The following is a 19019-nucleotide window of genomic DNA, read 5'->3' as shown; positions in this document are numbered from 1 at the left end:
GACCGAGAACCTTGATGGATTTGCTGGCGAAACGGCATTTCTTGGTGTTGAGTTGTAGACCAGCGGTGGCGAGGCATGTTAGGACTTCATCCAGGCGTTGCAGGTGCTGAGCAAATGTTGATGAAAAGATGACAATGTCATCAAGGTAGCAGAGGCAAGTCTTCCATTTCAGGCCACGCAGCACGGTGTCGATCATGCGCTCAAAAGTCGCGGGTGCATTGCAGAGCCCGAAAGGCATCACGTTGAATTCGTAGAGTCCGTCGGGAGTTGCAAACGCTGTTTTTTCTTTATCATCTTCGTGCATGGGAATTTGCCAATATCCTGAACGCAAGTCGAGGCTTGAAAAGTATTCCGCGCCTTGTAGGGAATCAAGGGCGTCGTCAATGCGTGGCATGGGGTACACGTCCTTGCGAGTGATCTTGTTAAGCGCCCTGTAATCAACGCAAAAACGCACGGAACCATCCTTTTTCCGGACCAAGACAACAGGCGACGACCAGGGGCTAGCTGATGGACAGATTACCTCTCGTTGGAGCATGTCAGCGACGTTTTCTTCGATGATCTTGCGCTCAGCAAGAGACACGCGGTATGGGCGGCGGTGCACAATAGATGTTCCCTCTGTCTGAATGCGATGCGCTGCAGCGGTAGTCTGGCCCAACGTCGAGGAGTAGGCGTCAAAAGAATCGGCGTGTTTTGTTAACAAAGCAAGCAGCTGCTGCGCCTGCGTAGCGGACAAATCATCGCTGAGGAGTGCAGTAAAGGGAGAGGAAGAAGCAGGCTCAGAAGTTGGAGGGTCGTTGGTAGAGACAGGTGTAAGTGGTGCCACGCTTACAGGCTCAGCATCGGCAACGCAGGCCACCGTGGTACCCTGTGGAAGGAGAATTTTCTCCGATGTGGCGTTCATGACCATGACGAGCGCGGAGCCGTTGCGAAAGCGAACCACACCTGACGCAAGAGCTATGCCTTTGGTAAAGCAATGGGATGAAGGGGACACCAAGACATCACCGTGGTCGATGTCCTTAGACGTAAGGGTCACAATTCGCTCTTGACGTGGCGGTAGTTCGAGATCTTCCGTAGCGAACAGACGAAGTGGCTTGTAGGTGTCGTCGTCTAACATGGAGTCTGTGTCTGTAAGGTGTAGAACACGTTGCCCACAACAAATGGCGGCCGAAGCAGAAGATAGAAAGTCCCATCCTAAAATTAGCTGGTGAGAGCACTGGGTTAACACTGTAAACTGGATGTAATGAAGGATGTCATCGATAAAAACACGGGCAGTACAAAGAGCGGAAGGGCGTATGGTGTTCCCCTGGGCTGTGACTAGCGTGGGTCCATTATAAGGCGTCGTGACTTTCTTGAGGCGTTTACACAAATCAGCATGGATCACAGAAAATGTCGCACCGGTGTCCACCAAAGCATCGACGAGAACTCCTTCCACTATGACAGAAAGCATATTGAACGGGCGTGCTGGAGGAATTTCAGTTCTACTTCGGAATGCAGTTTTCCCTCTAAAAACTGCATCACTTAGTTTTCCGTACGGTCGGCAGTGGTGAACGAGGCAGGGCGGAGCGGAGAGGAGGAGCGACGAAAGGGCGAAGGTGATCGGCGTCTTGCGGACCGGTACGTACTCCGTGCGTCAGTCGATGCGGGCGGAGATGGAGACCGCTGCGGAAGGGACGAATAACGCCGGCCGTAAGAATCCCCAGTGGAGAAATCACGTTCTCGCATATCGTAACCACGACGCTCGTCCTGCTGGCGCTTGCGGCAGAAACGTGAGATATGCCCGCGATATCCGCAATAATAGCACGTTGGGCGGGACGAACGCCAAGGCGGGTAGTAGAGGGCGTTCGGTGCACCGGAGGATAGTGCAGTCAGGTGGGTAGATGGAGATTCAGATGGCATCGACCGGAGGTGGACCGGCGGCGCAGCAGCAACCGACGCGTACGATGGTAGCGGCAACGTTGAATTCACGTTGCTGGGAGGCGCGGCAGCAACGTGCGCGTACGTCGGTGGGCGAGAAGCATCTGGTGGGACGTGCGTTGGACAGGTCAAGGATGTTATTTCCTCCCTGATGATGTCTCGCAAGGCCGTTGCTGAAGGCTGTGCAGGGGACTGTGAAGGTGGGGAGAAGCCCATTGACCGCAGTTCTTCGCGTATGAGCTCCCTGATCATGTCGCGTAGGTCACGGTCCGCCGTAGGACGGTGTTCGACAGTGGCCGGTTGTAGGCGGACGGAGTCAAGTTCATCGAGGCGCTGACACGTTGTGACGACGTCAGCGACAGTAGACGGATTCTGAGCAGCGAGGGCATTGAAGGCAACAGGCCCTATACCCTTCAGAATGTGGCGTAGTCTGTCTGACTCCGTCATCGATGAGTTGACACGCCGACAGAGCGCAAGAACATCCTCGATGTACGATGTGTATGACTCACCGGGATGTTGTGTGCGAGCATCGAGGGTCCTCTTCGCGAGAGCGGATCGGACGGCAGGTGTCCCGAAAACTTGGCGAAGCTGCTGCTTGAAGCCTGGCCAGTCGGCGAAATCAATCTCATGGTTGAAGAACCACGTCTTCGCAACACCCGTGAGATAGAGGGAGACGTGACGGAGCTTGTGAGGATCGTCCCACAGATTAGTGGCGCTTACTCTTTCGTAATTGTCAATCCAGTCCTCGACATCACCTCCGCGGAGACCGGTGAAGATCGGGGGGTCACGCTGGAGGTTGTTGATGACGTAGAGAGGTGAGGCTTGCGGCGCCGGGATGGGAGCGGCAATGGGAGCGACATGGGCGTCGGCTGGCTGGTTCTGCGCCATGCTGGGGCACGGTGGGTGCAAGCGGCGGCCCGAACGAAGCTCCAGCGAGTAGTCGGGGCGAGGAGAGAACCGGGGATCGTAAAGTCACCTCCACCACGTATGACGTCTCAGTCGTAACGAGGTTTATTTGGTCGCGACGTCGAGAGCGAACAAGCGCCACGGCCACGATGATCAAGAGCACACACCCGAAGACGATGATGATGAAAGGCAAACGCGTGATGATGATTACAATAATACAGAGATGAGGAAGAAGTGCATAATAGATGCCTACAATATCAACGCCTCGACAAGCACCGTCTCATAGGTCACATAGAAGAAACGGAAACTCGATGTGCACCCCCCGCGATGCTTTCACATCCCACCATGGTTGCCCGTAGGGGGAGATGATGTGTAATTTTTATTTTCTCTCCAGGCATCTGTTCAGGCCACTACACATCCGTTCGTGTCACATGCCTTGTTTCGATGAGTATGTTAGGTCTGAGTCAGCCCTGCGTCAATCCTGAAATCTCTTTTAGGGGCGAAGCTCCTTAAGGCGGCACCCGTTCGTCCCTCGTAGTCGTAGTGCGTAACCAGTCGTAACGCTAGTACCAGATCTTGACCTCCAAGGTGGTGCCGGTGGGAGATTTTTCCTGTGCGTTGTTGAACAATAAAAAATTCGCAGCGTGCGCGTTAACTAAAAGCCGAATTCTTCTGTCTCTCATTCCCCATTAGCAGCCTTTGGCATGTTCCAGTAGGAAACGTTAGTAGAAGTAGAAGTGTAAGTGTTAGCTAAAAGCCGACTTCTTCTGTCTCTCATTCCCATTAGCAGCCATTGTTTACCTCCAAGGTAGTGCCTGGTGAGATTTCTCCTGTGCGTGATTAAACAATAAAAATTTTGTTCAAAACGCCGTTGATTGATGAAATAAACCAACGAAAGACGCCAGATGTTTTCTAAAAGCAGAACGAAAGAACGCCAGATGTTTCTAAAGCAAAACGAAAAGACGCCAGCTGCTTAACGAAAGACGCCAGATGTTTTCTAAAGCAATGGTTTTCTAAACAATGAAAATTCACAGCGTACATGTAAAATTAAAGTGAGCTGCAAGTCGTCATAACTCATCGAACCTTTAGTATAAAGGCGCCCGATCTCACGTCGGTGATGATGTACTGGCAGAATTCACGGAAGATTCACGGTTTACCGATGAACCTCCGCAGCTTCGCCCATTCATCATCATTCACTCTGTGGATATGCTGTGATTTTTACTGTTTTTTTTAGTTCCTTTCAAGTACATGACCACACAACACCTTTCCATAATATGAAGGTGTTTATTCAGCGCACTCCCTCCTCCGCTGTACAATCTCGTTTGTAACGTTTTTCTAAAGATATTGCATCATATTTGCTAATGATACGTGCACCACATGCCGTCGTACGAGCACTACAAAGATGAGCGCGGTCGTAGGTACAATCGCATGCTTACGTTGGGTCATTTATTCAGGCGGGAGCCTTAGAGTCCTCTTCAAATGCGAAAATTGACCATCGGCGGCAGTGGCGTAAACACTATAGTGACGCAAAAAATCATCATCGCGTGACGACGTCCCTATGCCACGTTATCATGACATCACCATGAAGTCATAATGTGACGTCACACGAAATCGTCGCTTGATGAAAGGCGCCGCGATCACGGAGGCTGTGCGAAACCAGGTGATGATGCAGAAGGCTTGCAATACCTCCGATCTTGGAGGCAGTGCAAAGCCACGTTAGGTGCAGAAAGCTTTAGGAAGGATCGATACATCGACTGAGAAGAAAAAAGATGAAAAAAAATATGGCTTTCGCCTTTGAGTCGGTATTTTAGGGGAATGCATAAGCTTGTAGTTTGAAATTTATTGCAGTCTTTTCCGAGGTGCATGTATTTTTACACCTTTAGTGACCCCACAAAATCGTTAAAGGGTCCCTAACGACATGAGTACATCAAAAACACCCTGTGAAATTTCACTACGACCCTATGAGTTTTTATTATGACATTTTATTGGGACCCCGGCTCATCCCGAAGTTTCCCATTCCCATACAGACACCAGCAGCGAGTACGCCGGAGTCAGCCGTATTAAACCCAGGATTAAAAACAGTACACGAGATTATATTACATCGTATTTGTCACCAATCAGCAGCCATATTCTCTTTCACTAAATGCATAATCATTCGCTTTGTACTTAATGCACCTGCCTTGCTTGTCCACAGAAAACAGGCCAATGAACTTGTCTTACATACATCTACCGTGACGGCAGTATTCTGCAAGAGGAAAAAACACGAAGCACGCGTTACAACGAAGGGATTAAGACCTTGGCATGAGCGAATTATTCAGAGGTTAGCTTCTTGTGAAAGATATAATTATGTATGGAAGTCTATAACATGGTACCGAACCAAACAGACATTACACGTAGTTATGAGTGCGTACAGTCTCGGAATCGAATGTTTAGAGACCACGAGGCACAAGAAAGAGCTGAATATTCCCGCTGCTTCGGCAGGCAACCTTGAATACAGATTTTCGGCCTTTCTTTTATAAAGCATGCAAACAACATGTACTGTACAGTTGGACCGAATGTAGCCACAAATATCTGGGAACTCACAGTTTTCTTTTCAGACCTCGTGGTCTCTAAACTTTCGACACCGAGTGTAACTACGTGTTATCGTAATAACTACGAATTATGGCACTAATAGGTTGTATGAACAATGTGGCATATACTGCATGCATTAGACACGCAGCTGAGGCACAGAGGTAAAAATAGTGATGCGATGCAATTGATCTCATTTATATAATTATATTTCCGGTGCCACGAAAACATCCCAGAGTGGAGGGTTTGTGCGCAAACTTCTGGGCGTTAGGGAACATCAGGTTGCGGGCGGCGTAATTGCGAGCGGCCGAGATGGTGACGCTCGCATCAACCAGACGAACAGAGCCGTGGCCTCCGCGACTCGCTACAGTGCGCTGCAGGAGCTAATCGCGGAGGCCACCGAACAGGTAACTCTACCGTAACAAAGCGCATGATACGTTCCTGCTGTTGTAAATTTACCGCAACGGCATAATGGTGAACGTGTTGTCTTTTAGCCCCAATCCCCCACCTTTCGTCAAGAACGTTCGCCGGACACCCGCAAAACGTGTGTATAATTGAGTTTAGACGAGTTGTAGCAGAATGTTGCTAATGGCGTCCCGTAATCCAGTGTTCTTCTAATGTTCCTGCAAATACAGAAACGCCAGACCCACTGTAACGACGAAAATAACAATGGAACGATGTCTGCCGTCGAAATTGCACTATCTCACCACGGCGGCTGTGCACTATGGTTGGACTTCGGGTCTTCTGTCGGACGGAGAGCGTATACCCATCCAGCCATACACCGACAGTTCCTTTCAGAACGCAGTTAGGTGTCGTGTCGTGTTTTTTTTTTTTTTTTTGCTTTCGTCCGTGTTCGTTCTTGCACTATTTTATGCGCTGCGGGGAATCCTAACCAACATGCTGTCTTGTTGCATGCTTGTGCTGTGTTCACCGTGAAACAAGCACGCGCACGAGCGTGTGTACCTTAAGCTACCTCGTACTTGCTTGTAATTGTACAGCTGTAAGCAGGGAAGGTACTGCGTTTACAGACGTATCTTATGATGCAACCGTAAGATATGTCTGTAAGAAGTCGATGGCAAAGTTTCTTTGCATGCGTGCGATACCTTGTGGGCGCTATAATACACGTTCAAATTAGTACTTATATAAAACTCTTGGCTTACCTGCCCCCGCCATACAAGGGCAATACCCTATATGGTAGCCCCTTGGTGTCGGCAATACGGAGCAGCGTTCGCCTCGGCTAGGCCGCCACCGGCATCTCGCTGACCGTAGACGAAATACACAACAAAAGAAGATACCGCATTGCTCGTCTCTGTCGCAAAATTGGCCAAGGTTTCGATTCTGCAATTAGAAGACGCAAAAAAAAAATCTTTAGTTTTAGCTGTGTCCATTATGCGTGTACTTCGTGTTCCAACTTGGCCCCGTTGCAGTGGGCGCCACTCTCTCTGGAACGAAAATGTAGTTGCGGCCTAACCGCTCTTTAAAGGGGCCCTGCAACACTTTTCGAGCATGCTCAAAAAGCGCTGCCGATCGGTAGTCGAGGCTCCCGAGAACACGCGAGCCAAATATTATAGCGATGCGCACGGCCTGGAATTTACAATAAATTCTCAAAGTCAGCTGAAAATCGCTCCCTCTTCTCTCGACAAATGATGTATTAGTCCGCAAAATATGACGCGATTGTCGGCCGTTCCACCATTGGCTGACGTTATAATCACGATAGCATCCTCATTTTTACTTTCGTTGTTAATTTTTAGTTCAATAAGTAGATAATATGTATGTTTATATTATGTTATCGCGTTAAAAACACCGAACAAACATTAATATTAGCACTTCCGGTCTCACCGACAGCTCGTCTGCTCGTAGTTGCGTGGTTCCGCTTTCTTCGCCATGCGCAGTGCCGAAAACGTGAATATTTCTGTGCCTTTGACCATCGCCGGTTGCCGTTGAGAGTGGCAGCCGTTCGAGTGTTGCCTCGTCAGCTGAGAACTGCATCGTCGGCACGTTCTCACGACCGACCGAGGCACGGGCGCAGCGTGTCTCCGATAACAATGCTGGCGTGCGGTAATGGCGGCGCTTCGGGGTCGTCTGCCAGTGCCGTCTTACGAGGCGGTGTATCGGAGTATGGGCCGAAACCGATCTCAGCTGTCATTCGTTCCAAACGAGCGCGCACGTTTGCTTCCATGGTTGGCAGAGCGATGAAAACACTACGGCGTTCGAGGTGCACACCCAACATTACCAAACCGACGCGCAGTATTCAAGCACGCGCGATAGGCCTCCCAAGCTCGGCCAGGGGGCGCTGCGGCGCACGCGTTTCGCCGCCTTTCTAGCGAAAACCGGTCGCTCCCCTCTCCGCGCCTGCCTTTTGACTGCGCTGTCTCCGCACGTTCACGCACCCTGCACGCGCTGTTCTCTGCTCGCCGTGCACGTGCAGCTTCACGTGTCGCTTGCTCTGAAGGTTTAGAAAGACCCCGAGATGGTAAAAAACGTTTTAACGGTGGGAATCTTACCAGAGGAGGACGGTTGATCGACCACCTTTTCGGGACCGAGCAGGTCGTCAAGGGCGATGCTGTTTGTGCGAGCGCTACGTGCGTGCAGATGCTGAACGGGCACATTTCTTTGACATGAGTAGGGAGGTGACTGCGCGAGTTCTGTAATTATGTTACCGGTAAAACGCACATTCGTTGCGGCAGTCGTGTATACTCGGAGCTGTCAGCAACCAACCAGCACGCTTTCGAGTGCGTTTTCTATTGATAACTTTTCAATTGCTTAGATGCCAAGTTTGTCGTGCGGCTTTAAATTTATTATGAGCTCAGTGTGAAGAGCATAAATTTACATCTGCCCTGTTGAGTCACTGGCTGCATCGCAATGCGCAGTGTTCAGTTTCGTGGGAGTTTCACTTTTGCCGAGGTTTGCATCGAATGATAACAACATCGGATCGCAAGTTTAATGTCGCCTTGGATTTTTTTAGAGCTCCCTTTGACAGCATAATGATATACGCAAACAAAAAATAAATAAATATTTCATGCCCACTTCGACGATGCATGTTTCTTGCAGAGGCGTGTTTCATTTCGAATAATATCGACGCCTCATCACGCACCGTGTTCGCTTATTCGAATGTCGCTTTGGTTGTTTCGACAGTTCGCTTGGTCAGCATCATATTATACAGGGGCGTAGCCAGGGGGGGGGCGGTCAAACCCTCCCCGAAAATTTTCAATTTTGCTTGCGTATATGTACACGCACACATACAAAACATACATAAAGTATGGTTGGACCCCCCCCCCCCCCGAAAAAATTTCTGGCTACGCCCCTGATACTATACAATACCCACTGGGATCGCGCATGTGTATGATTATGCCGAGATTTGTGCCCAATAATAAGCGCATCTGAATTCGCGAAGCCATCGAAAATTTAATTGCCACCTTGGTTCTTTTTTCAGCTCGTTTCCAAAGCGGCATGCAAGGCTTTTTATTACGTGCCGAACGCATGACATTAATACGAGGCACGCCGTGGTGGATTAATTCGGATTAATTTCGGCCACCTGGGTTTCTTTAACGTGTACGTAAATCTAAGTACGCCGGTGTTAGTGCATTTTGCTCCCATCGAAATGCAGCTGCTGTATGCGTGAATCGAACCCATGACCACGATTTTAGCAGCGCAACACTTCAGCCTTCTAAGCAATCACGGCGTGTCGCATGCAAGGCCAATATAAACGCTCAGTGCAAACATACAGCTTAATTCTGTTTACAGGGAGCCGCGACGGGAAATGTACCGCAATCAGCTGAATTAAACACTTAGTACTCACGGTACGTTATTTAAACTGTGGTGTAATAAGCCCAAATGCTCCGCTGCTGTAACATTACAAATGGTTGACTCGGAAAGCCAGCGCGCAATCTCGAAACGTACAGCGGCTGTCTATTTGTTGTAACTTCGGTTCACAAACACACTTCCCTTTCAAATGAGCACGATCATCGCGTTTCTCCCCGTTAATAGTTCGTAATACTGTGTACGACAAAAACTGCTTCAAGGTGACAAGACCGCGAAAGCATCGCGGCGAACTGCCATAATCCACTCTTGACGCCTCTGCTCCTCGGACTGCTTGCATTGGAAACGGTAGAACATGACAGGAAGTTTTCGGCTCTTCGACATTTTTAAACTTTTGTGACAGTTCACAATGCAGCAGGACTGCGTGCCTGCTTTCGAGTACGACGAAGGAACGGCACCCATAGCGGGAAAAATGCGAGATAAAAGCCCCGGGGAGCACGTTCTCCGCGCGCGCGATGGGAAAACCAAGCAAGAGCGACCCGTCCCAGCTACCGGAGTTTTCCCCTCTCTCCGCTGGGGCGGCGGACGGCGCTGCGCAAACTTGAGCGTTGGAGGCCTATACACAGCGCGATCGACTCCGCTCGACGAGAACGACGCAAGCCGACCGGAAGCGGCGGCACAGACCACGTGGTTGCGCCGAGACGCCAGAGAGAAAAAAAAATGAAAAAAATGCCTCCGGCGCTGACGTCGCCTCCTCGCACCTCCGCCCTCCTTCCCTCCCCTCACGCCGCGCGCAGCTTTCCGCGCGCTCGCTGCGTTGAGTTGAGAGAGAAAGCTGCGGAACGTGATCTCTATAATTTGGTAACACCACTTAGACTTGACGGATTCGAAAAATTTTTGCGGCATATGGCTCGTGAAGAGTCATACGTCAATAATGGGACTATTCCAATATAACAAAGAAAGGTGTTGCAGGGCCCCTTTAAGGTACGTATTGGTTCCCACTCATCTTCAATATATTCGTTTAATCTGTGTACCAGGACAGAAAGGTTTGTTGTTTATGAGATGGCTGATTCTTTAGCAAGGGCACGAATTTCGGTTGATACTATTCCCCACTCGCGTTGGTTGAGTGTGGACTTGACGTTTGTTAAAGGGGTCAGGGAGGCACGATGGGAAAACGACGGTGAAACGCTTGGCAGTGACCACTGCATTTTGCGCATCCAGATCGAAACGCAGATCAATAAAAGACATGGCCTGGCTAGACTTACAGACTGGGAAGCCTTTAGAAAAACTAGGGCGGAGTCCGAAGACACAGAGATTGCGGACATTAAGAGCTGGGTCGCAGGAATCAAGGCGGACTGGCAAAGACTAACCCGAGAGGTTGCGCTCACCACAAACACACCCGAGGTGGATAAGCATCTTCTACGATTCTGGGATGCCCGCCGGGGCCTATTAAGAAGATGGAAACGGCAGAAACACAACAGGAAACTCCGACTTAAGATCGCCGCGGTCACCAAGAAAGCCGAAGAGTATGCGACGGAGCTCTCAAGGCACAACTGGGACCAAAAATGCAACGAGCTACAGGGTACACTAGGTTAGAAAGACATGGGCCTTTCTAAGGGCTCTGATAGACCCAACCAAGACTAAGACCGAAACCCGTAAGACGACTGAAAGGATCGCGCACAATTTCAGGGCACAGACCGGGAAATGCTAGAAAACCTCAAGCTGCGCTATATTGGCGATGCAGCGGATACCGACCGCAGCTTGGCATACACTGGCGAAGCGAATTCCGCTCTAGGCGAACCCATTACCACAGAAGAAGTCAGACACGCTATGATGTCGGCGACAAAGAACACCACGCCAGGCAAAGATGGCATCACCAACGCCATGATAAGGAACCTGGACGAAAGCTCTGTCAAAAGGTTTACAGAATTCGTCAACGAACACTGGGAACAGGGTACCAATAGTGATGATTCCAAAATCAGGAAAGACTCCCAGCATGGAAAACCTGAGACCCATTTCACTGACCTCATGCTCGGGAAAAGTGTACGAGAGAATAGTGCTTCAGAGGTTGGAGACCCACCTGGAGGATAACAAACTCATGCCGCACACCATGCTTGGATTCTGAAAAGGCCTCTCAACACAAGACGTCCTCCTGCAAATCAAGGAGGAGGTGCTTACTGACGTCCCAAAGTACGGCGAAAGTATATTGCTCGCGCTTGATCTTAAGGCAACCTTTGACAATGTCAGTCACAAGGCTGTGCTAGAGGGGCTCAGCAAATTAAGCTGCGGACAGAGAATACACAACTACGTCAAAGCTTTCCTCAGTAACAGAACCGCCACCATTGGTCTAGGAGGCATCCGCACTGACACGTTCAACACGCCCGAAAAGGGAACACCACAAGGCTCTGTGATATCCCCTATGCTTTTTAACGTCGTTATGATCGGCTTAAGAAACGTCAAGCCATGAAAGCCTCAAATGCAACAGACAAAATAGAGCTGGCGGAGCTTTCGAAGTTAATCAATAGGCGCAAGTAGCCGACATAAGAAAGTATAATATGGAGAGAATTGAGCATGCCCTAAAGAACGGAACAAGCCTCAAAGCTATGAAGACAAAACTGTGCATAGGCAAAAATCAGATGTATGCATTAAGGGACATGGAAGGCTAGGTCACAACAAATATGGATAGAATAGTTGAGGTAGCGGAAGAGTTCTACAGAGATCTGTACAGCAGCCAAGACAGTCAGGGTGATAACGTAAGAAGCAGTAATAGCCCAGAGGAATCAGACATCCCACCAGTATTGACAGGAGAAGTAAAGAAAGCCCTAAAGGGAATGCAAAGAGGCAAAGCCGCTGGCGAGGATCAGGTAACATCAGACCTGTTGAAAGACGGTGGAGAGATTATGTTAGAAAAACTGGCCACCCTGTATACGAAGTGTCTGTCGACGGGGAGGATACCAGAATCTCGGAAGAATGCCAACATCATCTTGATCCCTAAGAAAGAGAACGTCAAGGATCTGAAAAGTTACAGGCCCATCAGCTTACTGTCCGTTGTCTACAAGCTATTTACAAAAGTAATTGCAACAAGAATTAATACGACATTAGAGTTCAATCAACCAAAGGATCAGGAAGGATTTCGTACAGGCTTCTCAACAATAGACCATATTCATACTATCAATCAGGTGATAGAGAAATGCGCGGAATACAACCAACCTTTATACATAGCCTTCATAGATTACGAGAAGGCATTTGATTCGGTGGAGACATTAGCAGTCATGCATGCACTGCGGAATCGGGGCATCGATGAAGCCTATATAAACATAATCGAAGAAATCTACAGCGGATCCACAGCCACTATTGTCCTCCATAAAGAAAGCGACAGAATCCCAATAAAGAAGGGCGTACGGCAGGGAGGCACGATCTCTCCAATGCTATTCACCGCGTGTTTACAGGAGGTTTTCAGGGCCCTAGATTGGGAAGAATTAGGGATAAGAGTTAATGGAGAGTACCTTAGTAACCTGCGATTCGCTGATGACAATGCATTGATGAGTAACGCGGGAGACGAATTGCAGCTCATGATTACTGAGCTGGATACGGAAAGTAGAAGAGCAGGTCTCAAAATTAATATGCATAAAACTAAAGTAATGTGGAACAATCTTGGCAGAGAACAGCGCTTTGCGATATGTGGCGAGACACTGGAAGTTGTAAAAGAGTACGTCTACTTAGGACAGGTAGTAACCGCGGAGCCGAACCATGAGAGTGAAATAACTAGAAGAATAAAGATGGGATGGGGCTCATTCGGCAAGCATTATCAAAATCATGAATGGTAGCCTACCACTATCCCTCAAGAGGAAGGTATATAACAGCTGCATCTTACCGGTACTTACCTACGGAGCAGAAACCTGGAGACTTACAAAGAGGGTTCAACTTAAATTGAGGACGACGCAGCGAGCGATGGAAAGGAAAATCATAGGTGTAACCTTAAGAGACAGGAAGAGAGCAGAGCGGGTCAGGGAACATACGGGGGTTAAGGATATCATAGTTGAAATCAAGAACAAATGGATATGGGCCGGGCACGTAGCGCGTCGGCAGGATAACCGGTGGTCATTAAGGGTAACTGATTGGATTCCAATAGATGGCAAACGCGTGAGGGGGAGACAGAAAATAAGGTAGGTAGATGAGATTAAGAAGTTTGTAGGTATAACGTGGCAGCAGAAAGCACAGAACCGGGTTGATTGGCGGAACATGGGAGAAGCCTTTGCCCTGCAGTGGGCGTAGACAGGCTAATGATTATGATGATGATGATCGGCTTAGCACGGAACCACCAAAAAATTGAAGGACTCAAACATGCCATCTACGCAGACGATGTGACAATCTGGGTAACAAGGGGATCCATGGGACAAAAACAAGACCTTCTGCAACGCGCCGCAGATACGGTCCACGACTACATGCGACAATGCGGACATCCGACAATGCGACAATGCCCGTAGAAATCCGAGGTTCTCAGAGTCTACAGAAGAGGATCCAATCTGCAAAACTCCATAGACATCTACCTAGGGGAGAAGAAGATTCCGGAAGTACCCCAAATTAGGATCCTAGGCATGTGGATGCAAAGTAACTGTCGTATAGACCACACCATCAGACAGCTCTCAAACACCACAGCGCAGATTACGAGGATGATCGCCAGAATCTCCAACAGACGACGAGGTATGAAGGATGAGGACACGTGTAGGCTAGTATAGGCTCTCGTGGTCAGTAGGATTGTATATAGTGCACCCTACCAAACACCGCTCAAACAGGAAAAGGAACAATTAGAGGCAATCCTTAGGAAAGCCTACAAATGCGCCCTCGCACTACCAGTCAACACCTCGACGGAGATATTCCTTAAACTGGGCATAAACAACACAGTTCAAGAACACATCGAGGCGCACCTGCTTGCGCCGAAAATGAGACTCATGCTGACTCCAACGGGCAGGTACACGCTGCAGATACTGGGCATGAGGAATGCTTGCCGAGAACTTAACAATACGGAGAGTATACCGAAGGACATTCGCCAGATCATTGAGGTCAGCCCAATACCTAGAAACATGCATCCGAAAATACATAAGGCCAGAAGAAAGGCAAGATCAGAAGCACACGAAAGAAATTTCACAGGGAGAACAGATGTACTGTACGTTGACCCAACCACATACAGAGAACACTCCGGGGCGGTAGTGAGCGTTGTTCATCACCAGCTTAGGGAAGTCAACAGCGCTTCGATCAAAAGCAACAACATCCTCGAGGCTGAGGAAGTAGCGATCGCTCTCTCCATCACGCACGAGGGCAAAGAATCCACTGCTGAAATAGTTCGGCGAAATCCACCGCTGAAATAATTCGGCGCCAAAAGCCGAATAATCGGCTTTTGGCGCCGATTATTCGTGTTTTCTAACAGCTTACATCACGATGGCAAAATTTCGTTCACTAACATTCAGAAAAAGTTTCTCAGACCCAGTGTTGACTGCTTCTCCAGAGTATAAGCACTTCTTATCTTCCTGGCGCAGCGATCTATCCACGTCAAGAATAATGGAAGTCGTTATAACGAAATTTCGTTGCCGCGTTACCTCCCTCAATTTTTACTTATATAGAGGGTGTTTAGCGACCTCCTCGCTGTACCTCTTCTGCAATCAGGAGGAAAGCATTGGCCAATTCTTTCTATCCTGTCGCCGGTTCGAGACACTGAGGAAATGAATCATAGTACCACCTCTTCGAAAGCTAGGCCTGGAAGTATCAGAACCGGTTATATACTTTCTTTTGGAGCAAGCACTCTGGGATACAGCCAAAGGGATGTTTTCTTCGCCATTGAGGAATTCATTAGACAGTCTACAAGAATATCTAGCTAAATTCTGCCTGCTTTAAATATTTCGTTACCAATAGTTGCTACATGAAATCATTGTATTAGCTAATTATAGCTTCTACGAATGACACACTAAAGAAAATATTCGAAAAATACACCCCCGACTCGGCCAATCCCTTGCGTTGGGTATCAGCCATGCTCGGAGGAAAAGAACAGCAACAACCGCTCTCTTATTACTGGTGGAGAGTGTACTCTGTTGTTTCGGTCCTCTTCCTCACAAGCTTCAGCTAAAACGTTCCTCTGGAGCTCCATTCGGATCTCCACCTACACCAAGTGCACTCGGTCGTATCGCAAGAAGGGCAGCCCAGTGCAACCACATCCACAATTGCTTCGTCGGGTAGGACATCTTAGCGTACTGTTACCACCCACGACTAAGATCTACAGAGCGACGAACGTTGAGGATTGACTTTATTAGTATCAAGCTTTTATTCATAATAGTTGTTGGGGTTTACAGTCCCAATACCATGATATGATTATGAGAGACTGCCGTAGTGGAGGGCTCCGGAAAATTCGGCCACCTGGTGTTTTTTAACGTGCGCCTAAATATAAGCACGCGGGCTTCAAACATTATAGCCTCCATATCAAGCTTTTATTGCGATAGCAATTACGTGGACACTCTCAGCGGGTTTTCGCCGTCGCCGTAATGTTCCGTACAAAGTCCAAATCCATAACATCGATCCGCGCCTCTTGTGTTCCACGTGTGTCAGGGGCGTAGGCAGACTTTTTTTTTCGTGGGTGTGGAGGGCACCTCCTTGATTTGAAGTGGGGGCCGGGCAGGCAGGTGTGGTTTGCTGTCGTTTTGTGTTCTGTATGCCATGGCGAAAAAAAAAATAATGGGAGGGGAGGGGGAGGGGGGGCACGGCTCCGGTGTCCCATTGCCTGGCTATACGCCACTGGTGTGAATAAAAGCGAGCGAGCGCTGCCTGCGAATGTGGATGAAGCAGGCGTGGAACAAGCCGGCGCAAATGATAACATCGCCCAGCGGGCGAGGCCTGGCGTCGATAGCTACTGAGAGAGAGAGAAAACTTTTATTTGTGAAGGCCTCAAGGATTATCCTCGTCGGGTGGAGCCCTTAGTTCAGGGCCCCATTGGCTCGCGCCACACAACGTGCCCGCTGGATCAGCCGACGCTGCTCCTGCGGCTCTGAGCTGGTCAGCGCAGTCTCCCAAGAGGATTGTGAGGGTGAAGGAAGAGGGCGGTAGCCCGGTGGTTGTGGACATTCCCAGGTGCAGTGATACACCGTGGGCTTCGCTCCACAATAGGGGCAGTATGAGGGATATTGTGTGGGGTGGAAGAGATGAAGGATGTAAAGGCCGGGGAATGAATTAGTCTGAAGCTGCCGCCAGGCAACAGCGTCTTCTCGGTTGAGTGATTTGTGTGGTGGTGGGAAGTACATGCGGCTTTGTCGGTAGTGTTGTAGCGTTTCAGTGTAGTTGAGTGGTGCTGTTGGTGCATCGTCTGGGTTGGACAGCTCTTCCGATGGCGCCCGGTTTGTGAGCTCTCGAGCTACCGCATTAGCGCGTTCATTGCCATGGAGAGAGGCGTGTCCAGGTGTCCAGACGATACGCACCCTGTGTAACAAAGTGGGGTGTATTGATGTCAGAATACGGTGTGTGTAGGGTGTGACCATTCCTTTCGCTATGTTCCGACAGGCAGTTTGTGAATCGGTAACCACGGTAATTGGTTCGTCCGGTGCTGGTAATTGTGAAGCGTGTATAATAGCCAGGGCGATAGCAGCCTCCTCTGCCGTGCCGCTGTCCAGGGTTTTAAGCGTAGCCGATACCGTTACAGAATCGGTGTTGTCCACTACGACCAGACACATGGCCCGTTTAGTGGATATCGGGCCACATCAGTGTAAAGGACTGGTGCGTTAGATGTGCCGTCACCTACGATTCGCATTAGAGCTTTTACTCTTGCTCGTCTCCGGCCTTTATGTCGATCAGGGTGCATATTGCGGGGTATGGGGGCTACTTGAATTTTCCTCCTGATATCAAGTGAAAGATGTTTGGGCTCTTGTTGCGGTTTGTTTGGCACGCTGTATCCCAACCGAGAGAGAATGAGACAACCCTGTCTTGTCCGCTGCAGACGTTCAATTTGGCTGTTAAAATGTACTTCAATTAGTTCACGTGTGGTGTTGTGTACCCCAAGTCGTAGAAGGAGCTGCGTGGACGCGTGATTGGGCAGTCCCAGAGCAGCCTTTCGTGCCGTGCGGAGAAGGGCGTCCATCCGGCTCATAGAAGAAATGCCTTACCCGTCTTTCGTCGGGCGAAGAAGTATGAAAGGGCGCCGGTGGGGTAACTGCGAACTTTAATCAAAAGAGCGCGGACGCGCGCGCAATCTCGACAGACATTAGTAGGCGGCCCTGCGCCCTCACCGCTTAGTTCGCGTAAACGTTGGTTCGCGTTGAGACAGCACGAAAACCTCTTCGCCCCTGGTGCCACGGTGGGAGCATATTCAGTTTGAGTACAATACTGCCACAAGCGCTTCTTTCTTTCTATGTTTTACGTTACCGACCCATTAAACATGTACTACTGCCTTGCGCTAACCGCGCCCGAATGTCTGAGAGCGAGATAATGAAACGGTTATTTCATATTCTCTGAGAAGATCGGTGAGATCGGTGATGCGCAGCTGGGCCAAGTGGTTCGGTATCTGGTCGCTAGACGGCGCGATGCTTGTTTCCCCTTTCTTTCTATCTCTTTTGCTCTCTCTACTTCTTTCTCCCTCTTTCGTTGATGTTCTCTCTGTCTTTCTTTAGTTTTCTTTCTGCATTTCTTTCTCTCTATTTCTCTCTGTTTCATTCTTTCTGGGCTACGCTCTACTTTCTCCCTTCCTCCATTCTCTCTTCCTCACCATCACATCTCTCCTCATCACGCTCACTTCCCTTTACCACCCCCATGCTACACATGCTATACAAGGCTACGCTAAGTTCTGCTAGCGTGCCTGGATAGCCGAGTGGTTAGGATATTCAGGATTGGGAATACGCGGGTTCGAATCCTGCCTCGTGAAATATATATTTTTTTCAGCAAGAGTTTTTCTATTTCTCTTTCTTTATATCTCTCTTTCCGTCTCCTTTCATTCCCCTCGTCTCTCTCTGTACTTGTTCTCAGGTAGCCGCACAGTGGTATATACCGGTTAAGAGGATGACGGTTTTCTGCGATCGACTCACAAGGAACGATTTACTAAACAGCTTTGCTGTTAAAACTGGGAAGAAAGCTTGCATAGTAGTGTACTAGAAGACGATACTCAAGACATAATGCGTAATAGAACATGAACATCCTTTTTTTTAAAGCTCACATGTTATTTTACCTACCTTACCTGCTCACGCAATACCAGCTCTAACTATCGTTAACTAATCATTCCCTACCTTTGGTTAGTGCTCGCCAACGATTTCCAAACTCAGGCTTCTTACGGAACATTCTGGGCATTCTTTCTCATAACAGCGTAATACATTTCCGCTACAATGCCTCTGTCATTAAGTGATTAACACTTTATAGATATCTCAACGCTTAAAGAAATTCGCTGCCGATTTGCATCAGCGTGATAACAGCAACTCTCGGCAATCGAATCCCAGCGCGAAGCATAATAGCCGCAAGAAATATTCGCGTAAATACGGCGATATCGTGCCAGTGGAAGTGATGTAAGGAACATGGGTAGTGATCTTACCTGCCTTCCGCGTTGGTTAATTCGCTCGCTAACTATTACCCTATCCTTCAAACTACTTCGCGAATTGTTAAGACTAAGCAGCTCGTCAACACCTCTGTTCGCTATAGCTTCGCACGTAAAAATGGCTAGCAACAATGCGGTAAACGTTGGCACGAAGTAGCTCATATTTCAAAATTGTTTCGACTAGATTCTACTGCATTGAGAGCCCTGAAACAGCGCCTCTCGTGAGATTTTTTTTTTTTTTGTCCTCAACGCAGACGTCACAGTCACACGATTTATAATGTTGTACGCACAGGACATGCTAATTATAAAGCAAAGT

At 48.9% G+C, this 19019-nt stretch overlaps 1 long non-coding RNA gene across 1 annotated transcript; it reads right to left on the bottom strand.

Annotated features, from left to right (window-relative positions):
- Positions 1-4829: 4829 nt before the first annotated feature.
- On the bottom strand, positions 4830-18810 carry LOC119373754 (uncharacterized). The gene is made up of 3 exons (XR_005179968.2): positions 18701-18810; positions 6549-6726; positions 4830-5065 (listed from the first exon to the last, which is right to left on the bottom strand). It is a non-coding gene; the product is annotated as an uncharacterized LOC119373754 (long non-coding RNA).
- Between the last annotated feature and the right edge of the window lie 209 nt (positions 18811-19019).

This window comes from Rhipicephalus sanguineus, chromosome 11, assembly GCF_013339695.2.
Source record: "Rhipicephalus sanguineus isolate Rsan-2018 chromosome 11, BIME_Rsan_1.4, whole genome shotgun sequence".
NCBI classification, from domain to species: Eukaryota; Metazoa; Arthropoda; class Arachnida; order Ixodida; family Ixodidae; genus Rhipicephalus; species Rhipicephalus sanguineus.
The sequence above is the reverse complement of the archived record's forward strand: the minus strand, read 5'-3'. Positions and strand labels throughout refer to the sequence as shown.